The sequence below is a fragment of the Oncorhynchus mykiss genome, chromosome 1 (genome assembly GCF_013265735.2).
Source record: "Oncorhynchus mykiss isolate Arlee chromosome 1, USDA_OmykA_1.1, whole genome shotgun sequence".
NCBI lineage: Eukaryota > Metazoa > Chordata > Actinopteri > Salmoniformes > Salmonidae > Oncorhynchus > Oncorhynchus mykiss.
In genome coordinates, this window is record NC_048565.1 from 29,172,999 (window position 1) to 29,198,080 (window position 25,082).

At 42.8% G+C, this 25,082-nt stretch overlaps 1 protein-coding gene across 6 annotated transcripts in view; it reads left to right on the forward strand.

The window, feature by feature from the left end:
- The first annotated feature begins 15,959 nt into the window (after nucleotides 1–15,959).
- Nucleotides 15,960–25,082, forward strand: part of mef2aa (myocyte enhancer factor 2aa) — a 127,585-nt gene continuing 118,462 nt past the window's right edge. For 5 of the 6 annotated variants that reach the window (XM_021598107.2, XM_021598130.2, XM_021598113.2 and 2 more), the window contains exons 1-2: nucleotides 19,691–19,859; nucleotides 22,518–22,646. The gene's annotated coding sequence lies outside the window, so the exon portion shown is untranslated. Of the gene's footprint in view, nucleotides 16,203–19,690; nucleotides 19,860–22,517; nucleotides 22,647–25,082 lie in introns of those variants that run through there. The other variant, XM_036975371.1, reaches the window with a different exon arrangement.

Sequence of the window (25,082 nt, forward strand, 5' to 3'; positions counted from 1 at the left end):
CCGGGTTGTGACAAAAACTCACACTCATTCTTATGCTTAATAAATATATTGTATAGTGTGTGTGTGGCAGGCTTACAATGATTGCAAAAAACAAAATTTGAGAGTGCGCTGACCCTGGTGCTAGAGGTACGCAGCTGGTTGAATGTTTGAAGGGGTACAGGACTATAAAAAGTTTGGGAACCACTGATCTAGTGTATACTATGAACACAGGGCAATGTGATATTCTAGTCATTATTCAAATTGAACGAATGCAATGTATTAAATAGAAATGCAGTAAGTAACGTACTGCATTTGTTAGAATATTACAGTTATTTTCCTACAATCACAATACATTTTTTTGTGGACAATTTTCTATTCTTAATCTATCCCTTAAAATATGTGAGGAAACAGGTTGTTTAATCTGGGTGCCACCCAATCAGTGGGAGGTGAACAGATTGTGTTAGAGAATTCAAGTGTAAATTGATCTTAGATGTGAAAGGATGGGAACAGAATCATTTTTTTAAATGACTCACAACAAAAGCAACACTATTAGATGGGTAGACAGCAATGCCTGTATTTTATGAACACAGCAGATTAAATAAGATGAAGTAGATGTTTTTCTGTTAAGCAGATATCTTGTATGTGCATTATTATAAGTTTAGACGTTAAACTTACTCTTTATCAAATCAATACTATCAGCTCTTTTATGTAGTATCTCAGATGCATTTCCCTGGTCAGTGTGGCAGTATTAGTACAGGGATATGCTTTAGAAGCCCCAACATCTGGAGAAGATGAGGTCTTGAAACGAACAAATAAAATTAAAAAGTCTCTATTAGGCATACAATTGATCCTGCTTCTAGTCAACATGTTCTTACATTAAAGGTGGTGGGAAAGTGAAGTGATGGCAACTGCTGATTCGTTAAAGCAATGGCAGACACAGAGACACTGGAAATGACAAGCAACAACTGCTTCCAAATTGGCTTTTTAGGCCCAGTCAGCACAATGCAAAGAGTCAAAAATGTTGTCTGGTATGATATAAACTGAGATGCATCCCACTCTCAAACATGTCATGACACTTTCATTATTAATGACTAAATTCATGCAGAAAATTCAGCTCTTAAGCTGAATTAAAGTACATGTTGGATACAAAAAATGCCACGATTTGTCGGTAAACTTTTCAAATGTTGACAAAACAAAATACTTTATATAAGGTGGGATCTTTTTGTGTCTGTAAAATGAATTATGCAAGAAATATTGCTGTAATAACCATCGGCAGGTAGCCTAGCGGTTAGAGGGTTGGGCCCGTAACTGCATGGTTGCTGGTTTGAATCCCCAAGCTGACTATCAGATCTCAGGATAAGAACCAGATGCAGACAGTTCGACATAACAAAAGTTTATTTACAAAACAGGGACAGGCAAGCGACAGGTCAAGGGCAAGCAGAGGTCAGTAATCCAGGGCATAGTCGTAAGGTACAGAACAGCAGGCAGGTCCAGGGTCAGGGCAGGCAGAATGGTCAAAAACCGGGAGAACTAGAAAACAGGAACTAACGAGAAACAGGAGTATGGGAAAAAACGCTGGTAGGCTTGACGAGGCAAGGCAAACTGGCAACAGATAATGGGGAAAATGGGCGACACCTGGATGGGGGTGGAGACAAGCACAAGACAGAGGAAACAGATCAGGGTGTGACACTGACTCTGTGAAAAATCGATGTGTCTTTGAGCAAGGCACTTAACTATGGATAAGGGTGTCTGCTAAATTACTAAAATGTCTATATTGGAGTAACACGAAGACATGTTGTTTGGTTCTCCCACTACAACTTGGTAAAGCATGCAGTTTTTTGGCTGCAGATGAAACAAATTATAATGAACTTCACAAGGTGGTGAAAGTGGAAGGTGACAAGGTTGATGCTCCTTTCCAATAAATATTGAGGGTCTTATTCTGGTCACATGATTATTGATGCTTGGCTGGGGTACATGCCAATACCAGAGCGGACAAATTTGCTATATAACACATGTTTTGTAACAAAACCATCAGTAGAGTTGAAAATATGATGGAAACCCATTTAACTTGTATTTTTAATTCGGTACATGGGAATTTAACCACAAAAGTCATTTTTATGTACACTATGTCATCACGCACAGACTTTTATTCGCAACAGTCAATTTAATGGAATAACATTTTGGGTGGGAAAAAGCGCATCTTTTATTTATGCAGATTTGAGAATATTCACATTAAAATCTGTCGCCAATTGGATGGAAACCTAGCTAGCGACATCTTTAATAAGTTAAAACTAAATATAAAGTTACTTTTTATTTAATCATCTATCCTGCCTTTCTTTTCTCTTAATTAAAATGCATTATGGGAATAGATTGGGTGTATGATTCAGAAATGGCTCCTGTCCTCAAGTACTCTATGGAATTCCTCAAGAGTTTCAAACAATCTGCTCGTATATCCACTCCTTAGCTGAGAAAGATCCTAAGCAAAGATGGGGTGCAATGGCTTTGATGGAAATTCATCAGAAAGAGGGGATGCGCAAGAACATCTTGCGCAAGAATAGGACTGTCGTTGGCAGAAGATTTGACCTCATTAGACCCCAACCTTCATCTAGAAGGTCTGATAACAAATCACAATGAAACTCGTGAACAACAGGCCATCCAACCATGCTATGTTATCTGTCATGTAGTGTCATGTTGTGTCTTGTTTCTGTCCTTTCCCTTCACCCTGTCTCCCTCTGCTGGTCGTTATTAGGTTACCTTTTCTCCCCCTCTTTCCCCCAGCTGTTCCTTGTCTCCTCCTAACTACCTCGTCACCCCTTTTCCCACCTGTTCCCTTTTTCCCTCTGATTAGTCCTCTATATCTCTCTCTGTTTTTGTTTCTGTCTTTGTCGGATTCTTGTTTGTGTTATTCATGCCTGAACCAGACTATCGTCATGTTTGCTGCAACCTTGTCCTGTCCTGTCGGAATCTGCCGGTCCATCTGAGCCTACGTTTGTTTTGTTATTAAAGAAGCTCTGTTTACGTTAATTCGCTTTTGGGTCCTCATTCACGCACCGTAACAGAAGAATCCGACCAAGAATGGACCCAGCGACTTCGGATCCTCTCCACTCAGCCGTCGAGATCCAGGGAGCGATGCTAGGCAGACACGAGCAGGAATTGTCTGCTGCTCGACATGCCGTTGAGACCCTGGCCACCCAAGTCTCCAACCTCACAGAACAGGTTCACCATCTCCGCCTCGATCCACCGGCCACTTCCAGGGCTTTCGAATCTCCGGAGCCCAGAATCAATAACCCGCCGTGTTACTCTGGGGAGCCCACTGAATGCCGCTCGTTCCTCACCCAGTGTGATATTGTGTTTTCTCTCCAGCCCAACACTTACTCCAGGAGCACTGCTCGTGTCGCCTACGTCATATCTCTCCTTATTGGACGGGCTCGTGAGTGGGGCACGGCAATCTGGGAGGCAAGGGCTGAGTGTACTAACCAGTATCAGGACTTTAAGGAGGAGATGATACGGGTTTTTGATCGATCTGTTTTTGGGGAGGAGGCTTCCAGGGTCCTGTCTTCCCTATGTCAAGGTAATCGATCCATAACAGACTACTCTATTGAGTTTCGCACTCTTGCTGCCTCCAGTGGCTGGAACGAGCCGGCTTTGCTCGCTCGTTTTCTGGAGGGTCTCCGCGCAGAGGTAAAGGATGAGATTCTCTCCCGGGAGGTTCCTTCCAGCGTGGATTCCTTGATTGAACTCGCTATTCGCATTGAGCGACGGGTTGATCTTCGTCACCGAGCTCGTGGAAAGGAGCTCGCGTTCTCCGTTGCCCCCCTCTCCGCATCACTACCATCTTCCTCTGCCGGCTCGGGTGCTGAGCCTATGCAGCTGGGAGGTATCCGCATCTCGACTAAGGAGAGGGAACGGAGAATCACCAACCGCCTCTGTCTCTATTGCGGTTCTGCTGGTCATTTTGTCACTTCATGTCCAGTAAAAGCCAGAGCTCATCAGTAAGCGGAGGGCTACTGGTGAGCGCTACTACTCCTGTCTCTCCTTCAAGATCCTGCACTACCTTGTCGGTCCATCTACGCTGGACCGGTTCGTCAGCTTCCTGCAGTGCCTTAATAGACTCTGGGGCGGAGGGCTGTTTTATGGACGAGACCTGGGCTCGGGAACATGACATTCCTCTCAGACAGTTAAGGGAGTCCACGGCCTTGTTCGCCCTGGATGGTAGTCCTCTCCCCAGGATTCAGCGTGAGACGCTACCTTTAACCCTCACTGTTTCTGGTAATCATAGCGAAACCATTTCTTTTTTAATTTTTCGTTCACCTTTTACACCTGTTGTTTTGGGCCATCCCTGGCTAGTTTGTCATAATCCTTCCATTAATTGGTCTAGTAATTCTATCCTCTCCTGGAACGTCTCTTGTCATGTGAAATGTTTAATGTCTGCTATCCCTCCTGTTTCCTCTGTCTCTTCTTCACAGGAGGAGCCTGGTGATTTGACAGGGGTGCCGGAGGAATATCACGATCTGCGCACGGTGTTCAGTCGGTCCAGGGCCACCTCTCTTCCTCCACACCGGTCGTATGATTGTAGTATTGATCTCCTTCCGGGAACCACTCCCCCCCGGGGTAGACTATACTCTCTGTCGGCTCCCGAACGTAAGGCTCTCGAAGATTATTTGTCTGTAGCTCTTGCCGCCGGTACCATAGTCCCCTCCTCCTCTCCCGCCGGAGCGGGGTTTTTTTTTGTTAAGAAGAAGGACGGGTCCCTGCGCCCCTGCATAGATTATCGAGGGCTGAATGACATAACAGTGAAGAATCGTTATCCGCTTCCTCTTATGTCTTAAGCCTTCGAGATCCTGCAGGGAGCCAGGTTTTTCACTAAGTTGGACCTTCGTAACGCTTACCATCTCGTGCGCATCAGGGAGGGGGACGAGTGGAAGACGGCGTTTAACACTCCGTTAGGGCACTTTGAATACCGGGTTCTTCCTTTCGGCCTCGCTAACGCTCCAGCTGTCTTTCAGGCATTAGTCAATGATGTCCTGAGAGACATGCTGAACATCTTTGTTTTCGTTTACCTTGACGATATCCTGATTTTTTCACCGTCACTCCAGATTTATGTTCAGCACGTTCGACGTGTCCTCCAGCGCCTTTTAGAGAATTGTCTTTTTGTGAAGGCTGAGAAGTGCTCTTTTCATGCCTCCTCCGTCACATTTCTCGGTTCTGTTATTTCCGCTGAAGGCATTAAGATGGATCCCGCTAAGGTCCAAGCTGTCATTGATTGGCCCGTCCCTAAGTCACGCGTCGAGCTGCAGCGCTTTCTCGGCTTCGCGAACTTCTATCGTCGTTTCATCCGTAATTTCGGTCAGGTGGCAGCTCCTCTCACAGCCCTTACTTCTGTCAAGACGTGCTTTAAGTGGTCCGTTTCCGCCCAGGGAGCTTTTGATCTCCTCAAGAATCGTTTTACATCCGCACCTATCCTTGTTACACCTGACGTCACTAGACAGTTCGTTGTCGAGGTTGACGCGTCAGAGGTGGGCGTGGGAGCCATTCTTTCTCAGCGCTCCCTCTCTGACGACAAGGTCCACCCTTGCGCGTATTTTTCTCATCGCCTGTCGCCGTCGGAACGTAACTATGATGTGGGAAACCGCGAACTGCTCGCCATCCGCTTAGCCCTAGGCGAATGGCGACAGTGGTTGGAGGGGGCGACCGTTCCTTTTGTCGTTTGGACTGACCATAGGAACCTTGAGTACATCCGTTCTGCCAAACGACTTAATGCGCGTCAGGCGCGCTGGGCGCTGTTTTTCGCTCGTTTCGAGTTCGTGATTTCTTATCGTCCGGGCTCTAAGAACACCAAGCCTGATGCTTTATCTCGTCTCTTCAGTTCTTCAGTAGCCTCCACTGACCCCGAGGGGATTCTCCCTGAGGGGCGTGTTGTCGGGTTGACTGTCTGGGGAATTGAGAGGCAGGTAAAGCAAGCACTCACTCAAACTCCGTCGCCGCGCGCTTGTCCTAGGAACCTTCTTTTCGTTCCCGTTCCTACTCGTCTGGCCGTTCTTCAGTGGGCTCACTCTGCCAAGTTAGCCGGCCACCCTGGCGTTCGGGGTACGCTTGCTTCCATTCGCCAGCGTTTTTGGTGGCCCACCCGGGAGCATGACACGCGTCGCTTCGTGGCTGCTTGTTCGGTCTGCGCGCAGACTAAGTCCGGTAACTCCCCTCCTGCCGGCCGTCTCAGGCCGCTTCCCATTCCCTCTCGACCGTGGTCTCACATCGCCTTAGATTTTGTCACCGGACTGCCTTCGTCAGCGGGGAAGACTGTTATTCTTACGGTTGTCGACAGGTTCTCTAAGGCGGCTCATTTTATTCCCCTTGCTAAGCTTCCTTCTGCTAAGGAGACGGCACAAATCATCATCGAGAATGTTTTCAGAATTCATGGCCTTCCGTCAGACGTCGTTTCGGACAGAGGTCCGCAATTCACGTCTCAATTTTGGAGGGAGTTTTGCCGTTTGATTGGGGCTTCCGTCAGTCTCTCTTCCGGCTTTCACCCCCAGTCTAACGGTCAAGCAGAACGGGCCAATCAGACTATTGGTCGCATCTTACGCAGTCTTTCTTTTCGCAACCCTGCGTCTTGGTCAGAACAGCTCCCCTGGGCAGAATACGCCCACAACTCGCTTCCTTCGTCTGCGACCGGGCTATCTCCTTTTCAGAGTAGCCTCGGGTACCAGCCTCCGCTGTTCTCATCTCAGTTCGCCGAGTCCAGCGTCCCCTCCGCTCAGGCTTTTGTCCAACGTTGCGAGCGCACCTGGAAGAGGGTCAGGTCTGCACTTTGCCGTTATAGGGCGCAGACTGTGAGGGCTGCTAATAAGCGTAGAACTAAGAGTCCTAGATATTGTCGCGGTCAGAGAGTTTGGCTCTCCACTCAGAACCTTCCCCTTAAGACCGCTTCTCGCAAGTTGACCCCGCGGTTCATTGGTCCGTTCCGTATTTCTCAGATCATTAATCCTGTCGCAGTTCGACTTCTTCTTCCGCGATATCTTCGTCGCGTCCACCCGGTCTTCCATGTCTCCTGTGTCAAGCCCGTTCTTCGCGCCCCCGCTCGTCTTCCCCCCCCCCCCCCCCATCCTTGTTGAGGGCGCACCCATCTACAGGGTCCGTAGGATTTTGGACATGCGTCCTCGGGGCCGTGGTCATCAGTACCTAGTAGATTGGGAGGGGTACGGTCCTGAGGAGAGGAGTTGGGTTCCCTCTCGGGACGTGCTGGACCGTGCGCTGATCGAGGATTTCCTCCGTTGCCGCCAGGTTTCCTCCTCGAGTGCGCCAGGAGGCGCTCGGTGAGTGGGGGGGTACTGTCATGTAGTGTCATGTTGTGTCTTGTTTCTGTCCTTTCCCTTCACCCTGTCTCCCTCTGCTGGTCGTTATTAGGTTACCTTTTCTCCCCCCCTTTCCCCCAGCTGTTCCTTGTCTCCTCCTAACTACCTCGTCACCCCTTTTCCCACCTGTTCCCTTTTTCCCTCTGATTAGTCCTCTATATCTCTCTCTGTTTTTGTTTCTGTCTTTGTCGGATTCTTGTTTGTGTTATTCATGCCTGAACCAGACTATCGTCATGTTTGCTGCAACCTTGTCCTGTCCTGTCGGAATCTGCCGGTCCATCTGAGCCTACGTTTGTTTTGTTATTAAAGAAGCTCTGTTTACGTTAATTCGCTTTTGGGTCCTCATTCACGCACCGTAACATTATCAACTTTCCCGATGTCGAATCCCAGATCTCTTGTAAGTAAGATTGATGAGTTTCAAGCCATTGTGACAAAAAAACACGTAGATGTTGCTGCAATCTCAGAGACTTGGTTTTCCCTCCACATACCTGAAGAGTTACTGGGCACTGATGGCTACACCCTTTTTTCCAAATGGCGAACCACTTGCCGTGGTGGAGGTGTTGCACTGTCAATCAGAGACTGTGTTTGTAACGGCTGTTGGAAGGAGAGGACCAAGGTGCAGCATGATATGTGTCCATATTTATTTAATGAACACAAAAATAACAAAGAGAACGACCGAAACAGTTCTGGCTGGTACAGACACACAACAAAAAACAACTACGACTCCGATGGGCGACTCCGGCAGCCACGGAGTGACGGGCGACTCTGGCAGCGCTGAACAGGAGCGAGACTCCGGAAGCGCTGGACAGGAGCGAGACTCCGGAAGCGCTGGACAGGAGCGAGACTCCGGAAGCGCTGGACAGGAGCGAGACTCCGGAAGCGCTGGACAGGAGCGAGACTCCGGAAGCGCTGGACAGGAGCGAGACTCCGGAAGCGCTGGACAGGAGGGAGCACCTGGAGGGAGACGGAGAGACAGGCTGCTGCGTGGGGCTGCCACAGAAGACCTGGTGCGTGGAGGAGGCACCGGATGGACCGGGCCGTGGAGGTGCACTGGAGGTCACGAGCACCGAGCCTGCACAACCTGTCCTGGCTGGATAGCCCGGAAAGTGCGGCGGGGTGGAACAGACCGCACTGGGGACACCGTGCGTAGGGCTGGTGCCATATAACCCGGGCAGAGGAGACGCACTGGAGACCAGATGCGCTGAGCCGGCTTCATTATTCCTGGCTCGATGCCCACTCTAGCCCGGCTGAAATGTAGCGCACCGGGCTATGCCTGCGCACTGGGGACACTGTGCGCCTCATGGCATAACACAGTGCCTGCTCGGTCAACCTCTCGCCACGGTAAGCACGGGGAGTTGGCTCAGGTCTCCTACCTGACTTAGCCACACTCCCCGTGTGTCCCCCCCAATAATTTTTGGGGGCTGCCTCTCGTCCCTGTTGCGCTACCGTGCTAACTCCTCATATCGCCACCGCTCGGCTTTAGCTGCCTCCAGCTCCTGGGGCGGCGATATTCCCCAGCCTGTGCCCAGGGTCCCCTACCGTCCAAAATCTTCTCCCATGTCCAGTAGTCCAGAACCCTCTGCTTGGTCGCTGCTTGGTCCGGTTGTGGTCGGTAGTTCTGTAACGGCTGTTGGAAGGAGAGGACCAAGGTGCATCGTGGTATGTGTCCATATTTATTTAATGAACACAGAAATAACAAAAATAACAAAGAGAACGACCGAAACAGTTCTGGCTGGTGCAGACACACAACAGAAAACAACTACCCACACCCATAGTGGGAAAACAGGCTGCCTAAGTATGGTTCTCAATCAGAGACAATGATAACCAGCTGCCTCTGATTGGGAACCATACCAGGACTAAACATAGAAACACAACACCTAGACATACAACATAGAATACCCATCCACATCACACCCTGACCAAATGAAAAATAGAAACATACAAAGCAATCTAGGGTCAGGGCGTGACAGTGTTCCATCATACCCCTTAATCTGCATTAGTGTTCCCGACCATCTGGAATGCTTGTGGGTGAAAGTGAGACACCTGGGAATCCTACAGCACATATCTGCTATTGTGGTGTACCCCCACAATCACCACATCAGGATGAACTCATTGAACATCTAATATCCTCATCTGTCCTGCTCTGTACTAAGTACCCAGACATCGGACTGGCAATTCTTGGAGACTTCTACCGCCTCAGTGTGCATGAAATCTGCCTTGACAACAAACTGTCATGTGGTTCAGAAAAACACCAGAGTTGAAGCCATCCTTGACATGATTGTCACCAACACGAAAACATACTTGAAGACTGAGATCCTCCTTCCCGTCAGCTCAAGTAACCACATCCATGGCTGGGGGTGAATGAAGCAACCAACTCTAATGCTAAAGCCGACGCCTTCTGAAACACCCTCCTGCCTGAAATTGATAGAAAATTCCCTATGAAGACTGTGAAAACCTAGCCTTCAGACAAACCATGGCCGTCAGAACCGTTCCACAGAACATTGCCTGTTCAGTCTGATTTTTCTGGCTCAGTGTGCACACTAGTTGCAACTGATTGTGACAAGGCATTCAATGTTGTAGAGTTGTAGACCACAGAACAGTAGTACAGTGCCTCCTTGATCTTGGTGTGAGACCTGCCTTGATCCCATGGATCTGCAGTTTAATGACCGACCACCATCAGAAAGTGCCCTACCAGGGGCATTTCTCTGACTGGGAATACCCCACTTGTGGAGTGGCACAGGGGACCATGCTTGGGCCTATAGTCGTTCTAGTCCTGATTGACAGTGCCCTCTTCGGGACACAACAAACCCCTGGAAATACGTGGATGACATGTATCTGGCTCAGACTTGGACACCTCAACTACCTTGTACCCTCCAACAGACCCTGAATGGTCTCAACATCTGGGTAGAGGAGCACAGAACCTAACCCAACGAAAATGTAAAGTTCTCCATGTCACCCACATGAGGCATCCACTCAGCCTGCCGACTCTCTCCATTGACCAGAACACCCTTGAAGTCTGTGACACCATCCAGAATAACTTACGATGGGACAGTCAAGCGTACCACATGCTGATATCTGCCAACAGGAAGCCGTTTACTCTGCAGAATCAGAAGAAATGTGGCATCCTATACCCAGAACTGGTTTCCATCTACACAGATTATGTGTGCCCTGTACTGGAATGCGCAGCCCCGGTCTGGCGCTGACGACAGACCAGGCTGAAAGGCTAGAACACACACATCCTTGGTCAGAGGTACTTAGGGTACTACTTAGGGTACCCAGAGGCAGTCTGTGCCCTCAACTTGTGCACCCTATCTGACAGATGCACTAAACTGTGCCTTGACTTTGCCAGGAAGCTGATGAAGACCGACTTCAGAGCCTGGTTCCCCCGCCCCCCCCCCCCCCCCCCCCCCCCCCCCCCTCCACCCTCTGGGAGGAGCTCACAGGTAGTCATACAAGAAACTCAAACAAACTCGTCATCCCAAACTGTCAAACGGAGAGATACAGGAGATCACCAATACCTTATCTGAGCAGGCTCCTAAATTAAAAAGGATTTTATATTTTAGCATAGACATTTTTAGCACTTTAAATTAGTTGTATTTATTCAACATTTGTTTTTTTTATTGTAACAGCAAAGTAATTCAGTGTTTTTAAGAACCTGTAATAATGCTGAAGGACCAAACTAAATAAACAAAACTAAATAATAATGCTTAGTGAATATCAATATCCCATGTTAGCGTACAGGACCATAGCCATGAATAATAGCACTGCTACCAAAATATCAGTCAAAACCCCATGAATGTACTCAGGAAACCATCTCATAACAATGTATTTTGACTGATCTTAAGTATTTTTTCAATCGATTACAGGTGGTTTCTTTCAATTGTCATTCATAAATGAAAGTCAACAATCCATTAGTGAATCATCTTCAGAAAGATATGATAAAAAATCCCAATAATGGGTAGTACCTCTTGTTTGCTCAGAGTACAACATCACACTATTCAGACTTTTCAATCTGTGCTTATTGCATAGATACTGCTAATGTTACCTGACCACAAAATGTCAGAGTGAATTATTTGGTAGTCATTTTAAGTGATAAATGAAATGATAGTTGAAATTAAGGCCAAAATGAATAATGGGAAGAAGAGTTTCATTTCTAACCTTGTTCAATTTTTAATGAGCTCAGTACTACGGCTGGCACATTTTGTAAATGAAGACAAGTCTGAATATTTGAGATAATTAAGGAGCTCATATTGTTGCCAGGAACTATTTACTTCTATCAGAGAAAGGGCCTGGCCAAAACAAACAGACAATAAGTTGTTTCGGGCTCCTCACCCCTTCGGAGCTCGTAAACATCGAGCAGTGTGAAGAACAGAGCAGCATGGGCTCGAAAACCACAGCCCAAGGGGTTTAGAAATCCCCAGGGGAGATCATCTAATCATTAAAACAACATGCTTTACATGCCACCTCAGTCACTCCTGAGATAAGCACAGATGCAGGTACTAATTACAATAACCTTTATGTACGCTGTTAAAGTTATTTCACTAGAAAAAACATACATGATACACTCCTGTACATAAATCAACAGAGGCACACAAATACCTGTGCTTTGTCTTCGACGGTGGATCGTACAAATGCATTGTGCTCCCTTTTGGTTCTCCCCTGCACCCAGGATATTCACCAATTCTGCAGAGGTAGTGAGGGCTTATGACTCCTCAACTATAGTACATGACCCTAACTCTCACTCCTAAACAGTTTTCATGGATCTGAAAGGATTGGATGGGTGTAAGCAACATGGTGGAATCTGTCTAGGCCGGAAGGTAGCCTAGTGGTTAGAGCGTTAGGTCGGGTTGCTGGATCAAATCCCTGAGCTAACAAGGTAAAAATCTGTTGTTCTGCCCCTGAGAAAGGCAGTTAACACAATGTTCCCTGGACTCCAAAGACATGGATGTTGATTTAAGGCAACCCCCGCACTTCTCTGATTCAGAGGAGTTGGGTTAAATGCGGAAGACAAATTTCAGTTGAATGCATTCGGTTGTACAACTGACCAGAGGATAGGAGTTTATTTTGGACTGGGTATTTGGATGGCAGGACTTTTGCATTCATGAGTGACATGTCTCTTGGCCTACCCACATGATTATAGATCTTGATCAGCCTGACTTGTGAGTCATGGTTTTGTATTCCCCTGTCTATGTGCTACGTCTCGTTCCTCTCCCTCAGGGAACTAAGATGACATATTGTAATCAGTCATTCTCAATGCGCATGTCATACCTCCACATAACAGTTGTGTGCTGCTCTACACTACTCTGAGTTGGCTGGGCTTGGTTAGTGTTAATTACAGTTGGTAATGAGAGAACTGATCCAGGCTGAGACATTGGGTATTTTTAGATCTTTGACAGAGTTATCTAACACATAGCTGGAGTCTGCACAGAGACAACGTAATATTTCTTTATTCAAGTTACTTACTGCTTTATTCCATTAGAAATAAACAGTGCTTTCACCTGAAGACTTGCTACCTGTGTTTTGTTGAATAATATTTTTGCGGCAAATAACATGCTGTAGATATGTAATAGTGTTAGTGATGATTTCACTGTCTTTTATAGAGGCTTTAATAAAACATATTTGTGTATTGTTACATTCAGACATTACTGTATATACAAGTTCTTAAAGTTGCTTTATGTTCATATATATATATATATATATATATATATATATATATATATATATATATATATATATAAAATAGTTTGAAAAATTAAAATCAAGACATTTGGAAAATATCCAGACCCCTTGACTTTTTCCACATGTGTTATGTTACAGCCTTATTCTAAAATGTATTAAATTATTATTTTTTTCTCATCAATTTACACACAATAACCCATAATGACAAAGCAAAAACAGTTTTTTTATTTTTAGAAATGTTTACTAATTTATAACAATTAAAAAACTGAAAAACCTTATTTACTAAAGTATTCAGACCCTTTGCTATGAGACTCCAAAGTGAGCTCAGGTGCATCCTGTTTCCATTGATCGTTCTTGAGATGTTTCTGGCCGCCCAGTCAAACTGCCGGCCATGAGCTGGCCGCCCAGTCAAACTGAACAATCAGGAGAGAAGGGCCTTGGTCAGGGAGGTGACCAAGACCCTGATGGTCAGTCTGACTGAGCTCCAGAGTCCCTCTGTGGAGATGGGAGAACCTTCCAGAAGGACAACCATCTCTGCAGCACTCCAACAATTGTTATTTTGTTTTGTTTTATTTAACCTTTATTTAACTAGGCAAGTCAGTTAAGAACAAATTCTTATTTACAATGACAGCCTGCCCCAGTCAAACATAGATGACACTGGGCCAATTGTGCACCGCCCTATGTGACTCCCAATCACAGCCAGATGTGATGCAGCTTGAATTTGATCCAGGGACTGTAGTGACACCTCTTGCATTGAGATGCAGTGCCTTAGACCCCTGCGCCACTCAGGGGCCCTAAAAAAATCAGGCCTTTATAATAGAGTGGCCAGACAGAAGCCACTCCTCAGTAAAAGGCACATAACAGCCCGCTTGGAGTTATGTAAATGTGATGTTTCAGAATTTAAAAATGAATACATTTGCAAACATTTCTAAAAGCCTGTTTTTGCTTTGTAATTTGGGGTTATTGTGTGTAGATTGATGAGGGGGGAAAACGATTTAATCCATTTTAGAATAAGGCTGTAATGTAACAAAATATGGAAAAAGTCAAGGGATCTGAATACTTTTCAAATGCATTGTATGTGGCTTGTTGACTGTCTGCCCCATGACTGGATTTGAAAAGTATTCAGAGAGTACCCCCATCGAGAAGCAGAGATTGGACAGTTAAAGATTGGAGAGTCAGAGATTTGAGAGTCACAGATTGGAAAGGGGCACTGAAGGCTTTTTAGAGGGGCTGTTCTAATGAGCCATATATAAGTGTTATTTCAGAGCTGCATGGCCAGACTACGTCTTGGAAAACTGTGAGACACATTGTTTGCAGAGTCCTAATTTACCAAGTAAACATCCATATCTTTCTTCAATATCATATACCAGTATTTTTTTCAATATATTTTTTTTATTGGAGGGAAAGTGTCTCTGGAGCTTTTTGTAGTCTGGTGCAAAGTTGGTACTCTGATGGAACCGGTTGTTATTGTTTGTATTTGTCCAACTTAATATTCATGTAAAATATGATTTGTTATTGATACATAATTCCCAAATGTGGTGAACCTTGAGACCTAAATAATTATCGGCCAATTTCTAAACTTTCTTGCCTAGCTAAACTATTAGAATCCTTGATTAATTCTCAGCTAGGATCTTTCAATTTCAAGTCTCATAGCAAAGGGTCTGAATATGTATGTAAATACGGTATTTCTGTATTTTTTTTAATACATTTGCAAAAATGTCTAAAAACAGTTTTGCTTTGTCATTATGGGGTATTATGTGTAGATTAATGAGGAAAAATATATTTAATACATTTTAGAATAAAGCTGTAACGTAACAAAATGAAGTCAGGGGGTCTGAATACCTTCCGAATGCACTGTACTTTGGATTGTGATCAAATCGATCGTGTCCCTGTTTACAAATATCTGGGCATCTGGATAGATGGAAAGCTGTCTTTTAAAAAGCATATTGATAGGACCGACGTTCCTATCGCTCCTAGACTACGGCAACATCACCTATATGAACGCAGCTGCCACTTCATTAAAGCTACTAGATGCAGTTTATCATAGCGCACAGCTCTTTATTACAGGTGACATTTTAAGTACTCATCACTGCATTCTCTACCAAAAAGTTGGTTGGCCCTCTTTGCTGTCACGTAGCTTGATGCATTGCTATGTTATCATTTACAAATCCTTTTTACAAAAAGTCCCACTGTACCTAAAATCTTTACTAAAAATGTAGGCACGAGTTACCACAACTGGTCTCAGGGATGGCTAACTCTGGAAATTCCTTTGGTCTCTATTGAGTTAAGTAAACCAGCTTTTAGTTTTTTGTGAAACAATCTTCAAAATGTTCTTACATCTGTACTCTGGTGCCTCTTGGGCAATTCAGAAAGCTGATTGAGGATCTTATTATTGAAGAATGTTTTTGTTTTTCTTTCTTCTTGCATTTTGTATTCATATTTGAAGTGTGTATTTTCTGTAATTTATGTCATTCATCTGTAAAAGAGACATTGGTCTCAGTACGACTCCCTAATAAAATAAACATAAAAAATACATATGTCGTTTTTAATACAAATATAACTTTGTTTACAAACATTTTTCATACTTGGAAGGCGTTGCACCATGCTTCTAATGCCATGTTGTAAAGATGAAGGATCTAACTTTCTGAACGTAACATTAAAAGTAAATTGGGTTTATGGGTCAGTTTAAGCATACGCTCATAAATACACTACAACAATTTATCTGGAAAGTCATTTTTAACTTGATAAGTCATGATGTTTGCACTCCATCTTCACATTTATATTAATCACAATAACACAAGGAGAAAAAACCTAATACCTTCTGTGCCCATGACTGACAGCTGTGGCTCGTCCAGAGAGCCCCAGAGCCCTGTCACACAACGCATGCCCAGCATGTCTACGTCCATCTGGGGTACTACCCTTCCAACTGCTGTCGCCCCACTCCCTCCCGGCAGAAAGACCAAGGGACAAGAGGAGGCAGAGGGTGTGAAGTCAGGCCTGTCAGGGGCAAGAAGGAAAGCATCCAAAGCCAGCTGGTCTGGCTTTGAACAACAAGAGAGAAGCCGTGATACAAAGAAGAGAGAGAGTCAGATAAAGAGAGGAAACAAGAGATACAGAAAGTGAATCCTTGCAGGAAAAAACCTGAAGACCCTTTTTGGTTCTGTTAAGGTATTTGTGCAAAAACTCAAACAGGTGAGACACACAGCAACATAGGCTTGGTGTTACACAAAGTGTGGGGGTGTCATGAGTAGCGTCTCCATCTTGACACATGGAAGAGGAGGGTTTTATATGAAGGAGTGTTACCCAGGCAAGGAGCTTTCATGTGGTGAGCAACGGCTCATTCTACTGAGATGTCAAAGTATTATGCATTATTATCAAGGTGATGATGTATAGGAATATAACTGTTTCCCAATCGTATCACAGGTGACTGGGTATATGCTGAGGTCTTCAGTGGTATATGGTGAGGTTTTTCAGGGGTATACAGAGAGGGTTTCAGGGGTATATTAGGCTGAGGTTACAGGGTTCCAGAGCTTACAAGTGTTTGTGGAATGGATCTACAGAATCTGCCTCACCCTGGCAGGACTATTTTTGTAGACGGTCTGGGTTTTGCTAGGACTGAAGTCTAGCTATGAGAGGGATAAATAAACCCACTAAAATCAATCATAGTCGAACCGTAGGAACAATCTAATGAGGGATTTTAACAGTGGAGAGCTTCATTTGAGGAATTCATTATTTAGACACCTAATGTGGTTTGGAGATCTGGGATGTAACTCTGTGTCTGTATACACCCTATTTCCATCCACAGGTGCTGGTCCTTTCTACTCTAACATACACAAGCTCTGACACAAATGCCATGTACATTAGTATGAAAAGGTCAATGTATACCTTATTCCCTGATCTTTAATGGGGGTATAGAATAAACTTATACAATAGCTAGAATGTGATACCCCTAGGGAAAAACTTTAACTTTCCTGAGTAATCATTAATAAATTATGTATAAACTGTTAATGAATAAGTATTTCATTATTTGTAAGCATGTATAACAAATAATGCATTTATACACATATATGAACATTTCATCCTTGATAATGCTTTATGAAAGTTATGATAAAGTGTTACCCAGGTCATAACAGAGTGTGTAGACAGTGCACCAAAGTTATTATAGTAAACTAAAACTGAAACTAAAATGAAAACTAATCATCAAAAAACGATTTAGTAAATTAAAATACAATAATTAACAAACCTTTTTGAAAAACTAAAACTATTCTGGAACTATTACCTTTGACTCCAAAATGAACTAAAATAAAATAAAAACATGATGTTTTGATTAGGACAAGACAGAGTCAGCATGAGATATGGCTCAGAAACATACTTTAATACAGGAATAGCACTGTAGTCCAAAATTTCCCATAATCCAAAAAAACTACATTGAGGAGATTGAAATACTGCTATTTTGTTTAATTAAACTGCCTTTGCCATCCTCATGCTAGGTAGCAGCAGCCACAGCAGCCATTTTGGAATGCATGTTGCAGTGAATAACAAGGGGCCTGATTGGCTGACTATTCTTTGTTGTTCAATGCAACATACAATCCAAAATGTAGTTTTTTGGATAATGGGTACATTTATAGTATAACCTGGATTGAGGTACGTTTTATGACTGGCACCGGCTCTGCTGTGTCCTAATCAAAACAGAAGCCATGTCCAACCATATAGGGTAAGGTGTACTTAGAACAATTGGGGTGGCAGGTAGCCTAGTGGATAGAGCTTTGGGCCAGTAATCGAAAGATTGTTCTGCCCCTGAACAAGGCAGTTAACCCACTGTTCCTAGGCCATCATTGTAAATAAGAATTTGTTCTTAACTTACTTGCCTAGTTAAATAAAGGTTAAATAAACTAAAAATATATAAAAATGACCGTAAGGTTGGAATCTAGTCTGGCTAACAGTTAACCATGCTTGAAAAATGTGGCTATAGCTAATAGTGAGGGGGGGGGGGGGGGGGGGGGGGGGACTATATTATATTGATACTTTGAATCCCAAGTATCGATTTGTAGATAGCATTAGCTAGTGCTAGTCGGCTGTACCTGCGCCAAAACTCTGGAATTTTTTATTCTATAGCTTGTTCTCCATCTTCTTTTTAAATAGTGAGCCAACATGTTTTCAGTACTTATATTTCCATGACTGATCAAAACGAATGTTCTCATGCTCTCTCTTGTCTCTGCAGCAGATATATAGTGAGTAATATGTCTGGAACATCAAATTGGAATAAAATTGCATTATCAAATCGCAATACATATAGAATTGTGAAAATCGCAATACATATCACCTCGAGACCTAAGTATTGTGATAATATCGTATCGTGAGGTCCCTGGCAATTCCCAGCTCTAATATCTAACTTAATTCTTACATGCACTACAGTTAAAAAGCATTTGATTGGTGTAAACATTGGCGAGGGAGTGTCCTTTTAACATTTTTTTTTTGCACCAGTCTCGCATGATTCCTTTTAAATCCAAGTCATATTGAGATTGACATTATAATGTAAATCTAACCTTTGACCTGACCCATCACCTTATGTATTATAATTTTAAAAACTATACAACACAAATGGCTACTAGCCTCCCACGCAACACTAAAACTGAAACTAAATATTTTTATACAACTAGGTCTAAAACTAAATAAATAAAAACAAATCAGGTATGAAAACTAACTGAAACTAAACTGAATTTCAAATAAAACGAATATAAATAAAAATGAATATGAAAACACAACTATATGAACCTTCCCGTGCTTATTGTGCACATTGATGGAAATATGGTGCCAGATCATTTACTTGTTTTCTTGTTGCTTCCAAAACCCACTCCAGTAAGGTGCCGATTCAAAATCTTATTTAAAAAAAAAAATGACATTGAAACTAGAATTGACCTACGTTTTCTTTCACATGCACATGTTCCTTTAAATCCCGGTAAAAACAATCTGAGATCAGGATCTGCACCACACCTCTTCCTCAGATCCTGCACTTACACGTGACTTTGTCACATGAGAGTTATGCAGGTCCCACCTCCCTTCTGTAATTGGTTCTGACCAGCCGCTGAGGATTTCTATTGGATCAGAAACATGTCCTTTCAAAATCAATGGTCCTATGCTGCTGTTGTCTTTTAGAGATATGACGTCAATCGTATCTAAGGGGTGTGAGGTGACGGGCCAACAATAATAATTAACACCAGAAAAAAAAAAATTGTCGCTGAGATTTCATACTGTAGTTTCAATTCATTTGACTGTAGTTTCTGCCACAAGTAAACCTTGTCAATCACTTACAATGTAAGATCATTTGTTGCGTTACACTACCCACGTGTCAACCACTTGACTGTAGCTATCACTTGACTGTAGCTGCCTACCGAAGAGAGGATCAGTAACAAACGTAGCCGAGTTAACATTTAACAAGATTTCAAAGAATGATGTAGTAAGACTGGAATTATAATGCTAATATCATTGAACATGTATTACAAACCATAGATATCCCGCTCGTGAAGTGTCCTTTCCACATACTTTTTCACTTTTTAGAGTCACCTTTTGGAAATCCAGATGATATAGGTAGCCTACAATGTAGGCTAAACTACAAACCTAAGTTTTTTGTAGTGACGATGAGACGAGTGGGAGGAGGTTGATTTTCTACCTCGTCTGGTATTAGTCAGATAAGGGGAGGAGTCTCTCACTGACAAGAGACTGGCTCTTCTGAGTTTGTCTGCTCCCTAAAATAGCAGTTCGTGTGTAAATGTGACTGAAATTACGTGTATGTCTATTGGAGCCTCTGATATAGAGTGTCTATATACAACGAGGAACTTGGGAGACAAGGTGAGTAGCAAAAATAGCAACAATATTGCACAGAGGGGCACTAGTGAGAGAGAGAGAAAGCGCAAGAGGAAGACGTAGAGTGAATTTGGGATCGAAAAGCCATCCCATACTGTAGCCTACATGTAGCGCTATGTGATTATGCCATGCCAGTTTCTGTGTTTATATTCTGGATGAATATAGTATGAACTATTGTTTATTAGTATTCCTAATAATAGGCGACACTTATTTTAGATATACATTGATTTTACCCTAGATGCCCGTGCGTCTTTGCTCTTATAGCTCCAATAAGTAAACAGTTATGCTTTATCTTATTTGGTAGCCTACAGTAATTCGATCAACTTTATCGTAGTCTGTCAATTTCAGGATATTTCTTAGAATAATAGATTATATCAATCGTCTTGAATTACTAATGCCTAGCTATGACTTTACAATAACTTGTTTACTGATTATGTTTGTGAGCGCGCAATATCGTAGAGTTAACAGTGTCGTGGACTTCTCAGACAACAGGAGGAATGCGTTTGCTTGCAATTTTACTTGGTTTTGTATTATCTACGTTGAAATATATATACATTTTTTCACATCAATGCCATCACATCACAATAGATTACATGCCATCAGATTACTTTTCGGCTTTTTGCTTTGGTTGCTTTGAAATCCTTTATAATTGTCTGTGTAGACTAGGCGAATTAATATAACCGTCTATGTGCACAATAACTGTATGAACAACTAAAACTTGACTTTATCCATTCCATTGCATACCACTGTAAAATCGAATGCATTTTCTTAGTTGTGGACTAGAATATTTCCTTATTTTAATAGGTTCACAATAATAAGTTAGTAGCCTAAACATGTGATTACTTTGTTATAAACAAATAATAGTAATATATAGTAGTCTATACAGTGTCAGTTTATTGGTAAAGATACTTTGCATTGTTAGTTCTGAAATCTACATTTTGCTGGTCAGCTGGTGGTGGTCATTTGTCCATTTAGAACTAGGCTACTTCAACTTCTATTGTTGCTTTTATCACTGCTATTTGCTTGAGTTAGGGCAACATCTCCTCTGCTATGGAGCAATGTATGTTTGCCACCAATAAGATGTGACGTATGTCTATTTTTGAAGCAATTTTGTTTTCTTATAGTAGGCCTATGTCTTGTTCTCAGTTATAAGGGACTATTTTGATGATATATTATATTTATAGTTTGAATCTGATGGGGGTTTTTTTTAGCCTGGAGCATATCTCCAGTAAGGATTCATCCCAGCTACATCAAACTTATTCCCAGTAAAGGATTAATACAGCAATGCTTCAATCTTTTGAATGGAAGAGTCATTGCACCTGTTTTGTATGGTTTTATTTCTAATTACAAGCCTGATGAGAGGCAGTCTGGTCACAGTGAATAGTTAGGAGAATGACCTCAACATCAGTGTTTTTCTGCACTAATGACTGAATGGATTGAACAGATTTACAGCTACAGTATTATGAAGGAGCCATGGTGGTATTGACTGTGTTGATTTGTTGTGATCATTTATCTGCAATTTAAAATGAACATACATCATTAAATGAAGGTTCAACATAATAACAAATTACACTTTTCTGATTCAGCATATTTGTTTTGGAAGGCCACAAGCCATATTGTAGGTGTCAGTGTAAAGAGTTATGTACAATCAAGAGCTCGTAAACTCACACAAATGGTCAAATAATAAACCCCAGGACCTTAGTTTGTTGTAGATGATTTACTGGCACTGTGAACCTCAGTATGAGGACAAAAGTTTATGGCATCTCCACTTGAATTGACCCCATTGTATATAATTCCAGACAGATAACAGTAGAGAGTGTTTAGTTGATACTGACTGATAAATGTCTAATGCCCCCCCCCCCCCCCCCCCCCCCGTTTCCCCAACCATGAGGTATACATAGCTTGTTGATAATGAAAATGGCAACATTTTTTAAGGGACGGCAGTCTTGGAAGCAATATAAAGGTATATCTGTGTGTATTTTTATTGAGTGTCTGTTTTGGTCCCGTCTGCATTCATTTTTCCCCCAACCGATTACTGCCCCAGCTTATAGAAAGGTGATTTGCTGCAGTACAGTTAACTTATTTAACAACTTATAGTAAAATTGGTCATATGGCACTCATAGTATGATAGTATCCTGATCTGTAATATACATCCTTGTCTGTAATATATATATTTGTGGCCTTATTAACGAAAGAGCAATGCAATGTTTTGTTTGTTTGTTATGTCAGGGTGCAGTAGATACAGATATTAATTTAATATCATCTTTCTCAGTACCATATTACATAATGTGTGTGTTTGTGTGTTCAGGCCTAAATGTCTCTCTGTAAATTGATAGATGTGTAAATACAGTATTTGTTGTGAGTGAAGAAAGTTGACCCAGGTAAAAGGGAGAAGTTCTGAGGTGGTGATTGGTGTGAGGAGTGGGGGTCTGGAGTGTCTCCCACCTCGCTTCTCTTCATAGCACCAGAATATCACAGCTTGGATTCAGCTCCTTCCAGGAGACACACAGGAGAAACGTTGAGTGTGTGGGCAAGTCGGATATGCAATTAACGCTGGTTGTCAGAAAGAGAATGCTGGCGTTTACACCATGCCTCTGAATTAATGAGCGAAACACTTTCTCAACTCTCCTCTCCCCCTCCCAGGACATTTTTCCCAAGGAGGAAAACGCAGCAGGAAGCTTAACGCAAGCGAGGGAAGCATTGAAGGGAAAGGAAGAGACAGACAGGAGCTGGATTTTCCCATAAAGAGAATATCACTGCTTTGATAGTTGGGTAAGCCACGTGTTCTTAAAAATCTTGGTATTGTTGTTGTTGTTTACCTGTTTATTTACTCTCCTGTTTTTTTAAGTGTCACTTAACTTACTTAATTGTATATGCCATGGATCTCCATAGGGTTGGATGATTTCAACCTTTGTCCTATGGTGATTAGGTACTCATAAAACATTGTGATATAAGATGGCATCGCCCCCTATTGGCCAACCCCCAAAATTGTTTTTGTGAGAAAAAAAAACTCAGTTAAAACAACTGTTGGGCTATAGCCAGAAATTGCATGCTATAACTTGACGAAATATATGTTTGTTGAAAGCCTGGACAAAGCCTATGTGGAGGAAAAACTTAGATAATATTTCGGGTGGAGCTTCCGTATGGCCAGGTCAGTGTGTGTGTGTGTGTGTGTGTGTGTGTGTGTGTGTGTGTGTGTGTGTGTGTGTGTGTGTGTCTGTGTGGCATGCACATGATGGAGTGACAGTCAACTGATGAGGAACGGGCTGTTTAACCATAGTGAGTTAGGTTATAAATCATGGGCTTGATAGAAGCGTACCGTCTTCAGAACTATAATTGTTTGTTATATTTCTCATAAAGCTGTGATTGAGAATAGCATATGCCTCGGCCTATAGATTCCATCTTTCATTCTTGTAATTTTTGATAGCGGCACATTATAGACAACTCCTTCTTAAGCTATTTGAATATTTAGGAAACGACTTGTCTTGAAGCTTTTATGATAGACCTAGTAGGAGGATAGGTTATAGGCTATTTGGTTTTCAACCTCGCATGGGGGGATTTTTCCTGGCACACACAGAAAATCTATTTCTTAATCAGCTTAAACTTGATTGAACTTTATTTTTCTGTAGTCTATTTATATTGTTTGTTCACTCTCATTATTAGTCCCCCGGCTAAGTTAAGTTTTTAGGGAATTTAAAAAATATTTTGCTCTCTCCGACTCCATTCTTTGCGGCACGGTGCAAGTCAAGTTCAAATAGGCTAAACCATCGTCTGTCACATAACGATGTCGTCAACATCGATGATGGCTGTCAGTCATCGCTGATAGATGATGCTGTTGTAATATCGCCCAACCCTAGATCTCCAGTAATGTTTTATGCTTTCTTTGGTCCTTTTGGTTATTCTCTTTATCTCAAGTGGGAAACATCATTAAGACCATCTGGTTTCATGAGAGTGTCAGCTGTACATGGATTTTGTAGTGTTCACCATGTTACACCATTGTACTGTGGCACAGCACTTCCCCTACAGTACACTTGAGAGCTGAACTGGTGTCAACTGCAGCTGACTCATCAGGCACAGTTTTCTAGCACATTTTTTGAGAGTTCTACAAGACTACTTGTTTTGAGAGAACCAGTAGCTAACACAATTAACCTTTAAACGTCTTTAGATAGATACAATAACAAAGAAGAGAAGCAAAGAATACAGGTTGTGTATCACACCTCCCCACAATCAACAAGTATCAGCAAAGGTCATGATATTACATTTTCTCATCAAAGTACTGAATGTGTTTATACATTGAGGTGTAAATTAGTAGTTGTTTCACTCTTACTCTCTCTTTATTCACTAGTGTGACTGCGGCCCTATGTAGGAAGTCCTCTCTTATTCTCAGAGTTAGGTGTGAGGGAACTTTGGCAATTATGTTCAAGATATTTGTCAGAGCAACAACAGGAAAAACACTATGCTTCTTCTCTATGTCCACTTTGCTTAGTTTCTGTGTTACAAAGCCCTCTGCACATGCTCTCAGCAACATGATTCATTGTTTAATGGCACTCCATCATCAAACTGGAGATTCCAGCATTCTCCCGTGAGACCTGGAGGCAGGATGCAGAATCTTGAGCCTAGCAGACAATTGTGTACGCTCTAGACTATTTATTCTAAAGGAACGCTTCCTGAGTACTTCAATAAATAAAATGGGTATAAATGTAGTTATTCTATTCCAGAAAGGGCGAACCATGAATATGGATGTTCATTCTTGTGTTTATACACTGCATCAAATCAACTCTGACTTCCCCTTCTATCGTGTGTGGCTACTGCAATGGCTGTGTAACCCAGAGGAATGCACAGTGTCCTAGCGGTGTCACCCAACCCCACAACCCAATCCAACAGAGAGCTGAGCTCCAAACCCAGAAACCCCTGGCTCCCTCCTGTCTGACCACCAGGTCACAGAGCCTCACCTTTGATGCTAAATGGGTTAGTTACCCCCAGGATACCAGCCAGTTTGACAAAAACACGCAATTATCGTTTAAAATGTGTATCAAAATATTAGCTCCTTGTTCGTTTTTCCTCTCTCCTCCAGTCTCACAAAACTAAGTCAAGTTATTCTGCAAATACGTTGTGGAGTGTGGCCTGATCACATAATACAATATAAAAAATTGGATTTGATTTTGATTTGGTCACAGAGCCTCACCTTTCTCCTCTCTCCTGTCTCCT